We start from the raw sequence: 7,425 nt of genomic DNA, 5'->3' as shown, positions 1-7,425 counted from the left end.
AAACGAGGCATTTGTTGCATCCAGTGGGGACATAATTACTGATTATAATGACTTATACTGTCTTTTTATGCGTTGCGTTGCATCAAGTCGCATAAACATAAAACCATGTCTGCATTTGTGATCGGAGAAACGGCAAACAACAAGAGCTACTCTACACTGCTCAAAACTTGTGTTTGAATCGTCAGTGGCAAATTCTTTAAATATGAAAACATACTTACAGGCTGTGAGTCAGAACAGCCGGCTTTGTAGGCTACTCTCCCAGGTTCAGGAAACAGTCCTCTGTAAAATGCGTTGCACACACTCGAATATTTGGTTTGAACTGTTCTGGGACAGTGTTGTAAATGCAACTTAACCACTGATTTCTGGTCGTGTCCTCTTTTGGAAGGCCAAACTAAGTAGTTTCACTTTCACAACGAAACACACACTGTCTCCAGGACATGGCGGCAGCAGCAAAAATACTACAGCAAGAATAAAAGTTATGCCTTCTTTCTTTGCATAAACATTTAGGCTGTGTTATGCAAATCTTCCCACACAGTGACATAGACATGTGGGGGCGTGTTTAAACGAAGCCTTTTAGGAAGGCGTGGACGAGTCTTAACTTTTAAATTGAATATCTCTTTGGGTTTGAGACTTTAGTCTTTGCAACTTTAAGGATCTTATCAATTCACGAACAGCTTGTAACACTCCAAAGAGAAAGGAAAACTTCGCAAAAAATCGCATCATATGACCCCTTTAAAGTCGTCTTTGGTTTTGACAATCATAACCACACTCTTTTTGCTATTAAATTTAACATCAAACTGCACACCGTAGCTTGAACATATACGAAGCAACTGTTGCAATCCCGCACTGTAAGGGGACAGAATAACTAAATCATCAGCGTACATCAGATGATTTATAAGACGATCCCCTATTACACATCCAGTTTTACAATCGTTTAACTTTAAAGAAAGATCATCCATATACAAGTTAAAAAGAAGAGGAGACAGTATTCCACCTTGACGAACCCCATTCATCATATAAAAAGGTGGAATCATAAAAGGGACATTAATTTACAAGCAATGACAGAATCAGAATCTCATGTAATTTGTGCACAAAAGTTTTATTAACCAAGCACTAACACATAACTAATCAAACAAACATACAATCACTCATACTGTACATGGGGGAAGGGCAAGTGAGACTGGATGAATGAATCCATTAGAGCAATGGTTCCCAATCCTGGTCCTGGAGAACCCCCAACACTGCACATTTTAGATGTCTCCCTATTCAAACACACCTGATTCAACTCATCAGCTCATTAGTGAAGACTCCAAGACCTCAAATGTGTGTGTCAGATAAGAGAGACACCAAAACCGTGCAGTATTGGGGGTTCTCCAGGACCAGGATTGGGAACCACTGCATTAGAGAAACAGGGAATGAAGCTATGAAAAGGAGTCAGTTAACCTTTGTGTCAAACCATCAACACAGTTTTACAATGGGGTCTACAGCTTATACTAAACTTCTGTTTCGTTTAGGTAAATATTTAATACTTGCATTGCCTTGGTCGTTGACCGAGCATCTGGATGCAGTCTTGGATGAAAATCTTGATGGTTTGAAGGTTTGGTACTGCTGGAATTGCAATCATGTTCTTCCAGGTTTGAAGGGTGATTAAGTCCAAAGATGTTATTTTGACTCCGTGGTGATTGGGAGTTTCTTCCCAGGTGGAAAGTGAAAGAAGAGCTAAGAGACATCAGCTGAGATCCGAGGATCGTTGGTAAATGTAAAGACAAGGCCGCAGCCTGGCACAAACTTAGGGCTCCAGAAGAGTTCTAGCTCATCATCCTCATCCTCTTAGGGTCTAAAAGAACTGCAGACTGATGGGGGTCACTGATGTGAGGCCTTTATCTTTTATCGAGGTCATACCTCTCTGGGGGGTCAAAGAGCCAATGGTGACTTTCTCTTTTGGAGGGAAAGTTTACGACTCTTTAGCTGTGTCCCAAAGTTAAGTGCACTCACTTCGAAAGGCACGGACTTCGAAGGCCACGCCTCCGAAGTGCACGAAGGACCCTCCGAAGTGTATGAAGGACACTCCGCCTTCACACAGGGTGTCCGCGGGTCCTTAAAAAGTCTTAAAAAACGTTTTCCTCATAAAAGGCCTTAAAAAGTCTTAAAATGTCTTAAATTCAGATTCAATAGGTCTTAAATATTTTTGGTCACATTACCGCTAAAATATCTTTTTCAGTCTGACGGACCTAATGACTGTTTACAATCATTGTTTACAGACAGACCGAAGATTTTTTTTCTTCCCCCGCGGTATTACTGCTTCATCAGACAGAATTGCAGTAGTGGAATACAGGTTGAACTACCTTCTTTGTTTATATAATGTTCTCAATAATAATAATAATATAGGTTGAGCTACAGCTAGCTGACCAGCCTTCTAGTTAGTTAAAAAATTTTTTTTTTTTACTTACCCGACCGGACAAATAGCCTGACTAAAATTTAAGTGACAAAAAAATAACCAGCGAAGCATCGAAACGCGATAATGATTCTTCTGATTTTATTACATTCAGCGTAAACCGTGATTGACAATGGATAGTGTCGGCTATTTCTGGTATCAAGGTCGTGCTGTTGAGGCTCACGCTGCCTGTCTCTTTGTGAGAGACTTCAAAACAAATGAGCGTAACAGCAGACAGAAAGAAACTCAGAAGAAACACACTGAGGTAAAAATTCTAAATGTTTAGTTTATTCATAACATGATATAGTTAAGTAACACCTTGACAAGGGAGCTCTTTTCCTGAATATTTTCACGATTGCAAATGTCACATTGATTTTATTTCAATGAACAAGTAAAGTAGTCTGGTAGTTAAGTTACTTACATTTTAGACACAATATTTACTGTTTTTGTTCTATTTCTACAATGAAAATAGTTCCAAACAAAGGTCACAGCAGAAGTATTAAACATTCTCCAAGCAATACTTGGCGGTGTTTTGTTACGGAAAGATTCAGCATTTTGAACGAATCGGTTGAATGACTCACTCATTAAGGGACTTACCACCACCTACTGGTGGTTTAGTATGTTTAAAAGTATGCATTTCCCCCCCCAACATTTCTTCATTTGCATTTCTTATTTGTATATCCAAAATTTATTTAAAACATTAATCTCATAACATTATTTATTGCTGTTGTAATTTTGCAGTGTAAATTATTTAATCTGACTGGTAACAGCCCTATAGTGTATATTGAATTTATTGATCAATTGTAATAATTTGACATGAACAGAAACCCTGGGGATTTCCTAATTGCGACACCAGAGGTTCCCGATTAGTGCTCTGTCGCATAGCAACAGTGCCAGAGGAGAGCTGACGAGAGGACAATCCTGCCAGGACAGGTGGAGCCAGTGTTAGTCATCAAAAGACAATTGTTTTAAACTTAATGGAAAACTTTCTTTATTCGACTACAACCATAGCCGTTCACAACAACATATCAAAACCGGAAGCAGCGATCTCACCCCCATAAGAGTCCTTACTTCCTCTCAGTGTACTATATGCAAACTTACATTCAGAACCCTAGGCAGATAGCACAGAAATATTAAATGTATACAAAAATCAGAATGTATAACCATGACTGAAACTTAACAAACTCCATCTCTTCTTAAAAAAATATATATATATATATATATGTATATATATTTCAATATTCAGCACATGCCCTAGGAGCTCTTATTGTAAAAAAACAAAACATTAACATAAAATAACCTGTTTTAACAGTTAATTATTAACAGCTCCTTTTTATATGACTCGTGCCTTTTTTAATTTTTTTAATAGAGCTTCCATTGTCCTTCACTAAGTGCCTTAAGTAATTGCAGTGGTGATGCCCCCTTTTTTGTAAGGCAGTCTGCAAGTTGTTAGCTCCATTCCCTGTAGAAATGCAGATTTTATATCCATGGAGTTAAGTGTCCACTGTCTTTGACAAATCACTGCCATTGACAAATCACTGCCACAAGAAGCCGAAGAGACTCTGAAGCACATGTTGGTGAGTCCTTTTTGAGTTCTGACACCTCTAGTTCTTCGAAACCTCTAGCAACAAGACGAGCTTTGGGTACAAACCCCTTCAATGTCTCTTTGTAGGTACAAACCCACCTAGTTGAAATGCACTTTTGTCCCTCATCCTTCACTTCTTCAAAGACATGGTTATCTCTCCAACTCTTTATCTCTTCCTGTTTTGCAAAGTCAAATGTTACATCTTTTGTTACATACACATCCTCACATACATCAATGGAGTCAGCATTAGTAACAGTGGATTCAATCTGAAGATTCTCAACATTCAACATGTCAGCAGACTCTGTACTGCCTGCTACATTAGTGGGCTCAATGAGCAACAGGTTAAACCAGTTTTTATATTTACATGTAGCTTTACCTGCACGCCCTAAGATTTTAGCTGTGCACAAAACACATTTTTCTTTATCTCTGTATTTTACAATTTGTTACCCTAATGCAAGTCCCTCCATGTCTCACAAATACCACTGCTCCATCCTGACCAATGACCGTTCCTGGTCCTTTCCACTCTGGACAATCCACTCTCTTGTAGTACATTTTATTACCCATTTCATATTTCTCATCGGTGTGACATAGTTGATTCCGTAACGCTCTGCGAATGCTCTCTGAGCACTCTGCTTCCGTAAAAGCCTTTCTTGATGCATGTAAAGCAGAGATGTGTCTTGCTACCCACTGACTCTTTGTGGTACCCTCTAGAGCTGGAGGTTTATCAATCAGCACAGATGGTAAGTTGGGATTCTGGCCAAACACTAGCTGATGAGGACTGTAGCCGTGGACACTTTGCATAGTATTCTTTGCCATTAGAGCCCAGTCCATCGCAGTATGCCAATCACAACCATTACTAGTTTTCACTTTCATTATGATTTCAGTGAGTGTTTGATTGTGTCGCTCCAGAAGTCCATTGCTCCATGGACTATACGCAGCTGTTGTTTTTATTTCTATGTTCTATGTTATTTCTATTTTATCGGCAGAAGCATGTCCGAATTGTTTGTGAAGCTTCATCAGATTGTTATGTTTTTCTGCTGAGCTCATTTTATCCGAGATTATTAGGATTTCATTCTCATCCTCATTCCTTTCCTCTTCAGCAGTTGCCAAGATCTGCTCACTACATTGCATGTCTTTAGGGTTACTTTCGTTGTCCATTATGTTTACACAGTAATGACCAGAGCTTGTAAACTCAAGTTCTACAGGTTGATTAAACATTTCTGCTCTGTCATTTTTCATGTCTAATACTGTTCCTGCTCTTTTCAAGGAGAATTTGCTTAAGAGCAATGGAATGTTAGCTGGGACAACCTCAGTCTCAATTTTGCACTTGATCTGTCCAATTTTTGCAGGAATTTTCAACTTTCTGTTGGAATGGACCACTTTTCCATCTCCAAACCTAAATGGTCTATGGCTTTGTGTTTCTGAATTCCTCAAATCGGTTGTCTCCTTTTGACTTAGCTCAGTGATGTAGTGATTTAGCCATTCTTGTCCACACACAGTTCGAGTGCATGCAGTGTCTATTATTGCAGATCCAAAACATTCAGTCATAAGGATTTCTGCTTCAGAGTGTAATTCTTCTGTAAACAGAGTAATGTTGCACTCCTCTGCATTAGTTTCTTTACAGTCTTCAGTCAGTTTGATTTGCTCACCTTTGTGTGGGAGTGGAATGTACTTTGGCACACTGCACATTTTGATCTACGGCCATATCTGTCCAGAGGGTTTGTGCCAGGTAATGGTGTCCTTTGTTGGTCATTCTGGGGCCACCACTTGCCTCTCCGTCGCATCTGTTCAGTTATATATGCCGTTTCCTGGTTAATTCCTACTGTTGAAGCAGATACGTTTCCTGTGAAAATTCTCTTTAGTGCCGACTTCATTGATGCAAAAGTCAGATCTGCACATGCTGTTAAAGCTAACTGTCGATCTTTCACATCCAAGCATGCAGTGTCCAGCAGCTTAAAAGCTAATACTGCATCAGGAAGTTCCATTTTATACTTGCGCATCCTAGAGTAGCATTGTTCAAAAAGGATTATATAGTCTCTCATGGAAACATTACTGTCTCTCACTATACGATCAAAGCTCGTATAAGCTTCATATATCCGGTCCTTTTCTTCCTTGAGGTACAAATCATCAAGTTTCGCTAGTAAAGTTGTCATACCAGTGTCCGTGTTTAAATCGTATTTCCATCGCCGTTTCTCTCGCTCTTCCTGACAGCGCCAAAGCAACAGCGAGCGCTTGTTTACTTTTTTCAAGTTCCATAACTCTAGTCCAAATTCCGTCTTCATTCTTCCAACTTTCGACAACAACATAACAAAACCGGAAGCAGCGATCTCACCCCCATAAGAGTCCTTACTTCCTCTCAGTGTACTATATGCAAACTTACATTTAGAACCCTAGGCAGATAGCACAGAAATATTAAATGTATACAAAAATCTGAATGTATAACCATGACTGAAACTTAACAGCCAGAATTGCTCATTTTAGTTTTTATGTTTTACGTCATAATGGAGGAGACGGTGATGTACCTCAGGCTTAGCCAAGACCAAGGCCAGGTAAGTTACACTGGTTTGCTGCATCCTTTGTCGGATTACAACTTTAAATGCAGGAATTGGCTTGGAGCTTACTTGAATAATGTAATGATACATATGAAAAACTGCAGAATACACACATGTGCACACACACACACACACACATACACATAGCAGTTCAAATACTGACTGATGTCTTACAAAGGTGCAATTTTATATAGTTTATTGTCTTGACCATGGTGATCATATGTAGACAGTTTAGCAAAAATAAAACTATGAATAAAAAAAAAATAGAGCATTGCACAGCTCAATGTTCAGTGGCAGCTGTTACAGCTGAACAGTGCTCTGTTTGACCGGTCCAAGTCCTTCAGATGCAGCTTTTGATATAGTTAGCAAAAATGTGTTATAAATATTCTGACAAAACGCTGATACTTTCATTTTCAAAATAAACAGAGGTGGACTGTAAGGAAGTACATTCGTTAAGTATTCTCGAACAAATATGAAGTACTAAGTTTTCTTTTTTTTCACGCAGCAACACTATAAAAATATGGTCTTTTACAACATGATGCATTGTAGATTAAACTACCCAACAGCATATTTAGTAGGCAACTTTAAATTTAATAACCTTGAACATATTCAGAAGTAAAATGCAACATACACATTAGTGCAGCAGTAATATTAATGCAAAACCATAACAAATTATTTTTTCAGAACAATACTGTATACCTTTAATTTTACTCTCAATACCTTAAGTATATTAGAGTATGCAAAATAATGCTTGTACTTAAATGATAGTTCATCCAAAAATTAAAATTCTGTAATCATTTACTCACCCTCAAGTTATTCCAGGTTTGGAATTTTCATTTTTGGGTGAACTATCC

At 38.5% G+C, this 7,425-nt stretch overlaps 1 protein-coding gene across 1 annotated transcript in view; it reads left to right on the top strand.

Moving 5' to 3' along the window:
- lypla1 (lysophospholipase 1) overlaps positions 1-7,425 on the top strand; it is a 53,519-nt gene that overhangs the window by 4,800 nt on the left and 41,294 nt on the right. The gene's annotated exons all lie outside the window — the stretch shown is intronic.

This window comes from Sinocyclocheilus rhinocerous, unplaced genomic scaffold, assembly GCF_001515625.1.
Source record: "Sinocyclocheilus rhinocerous isolate Xijiao unplaced genomic scaffold, SAMN03320098_v1.1 scaffold1075, whole genome shotgun sequence".
Taxonomy (NCBI): domain Eukaryota; kingdom Metazoa; phylum Chordata; class Actinopteri; order Cypriniformes; family Cyprinidae; genus Sinocyclocheilus; species Sinocyclocheilus rhinocerous.
The sequence above is the reverse complement of the archived record's forward strand: the minus strand, read 5'-3'. Positions and strand labels throughout refer to the sequence as shown.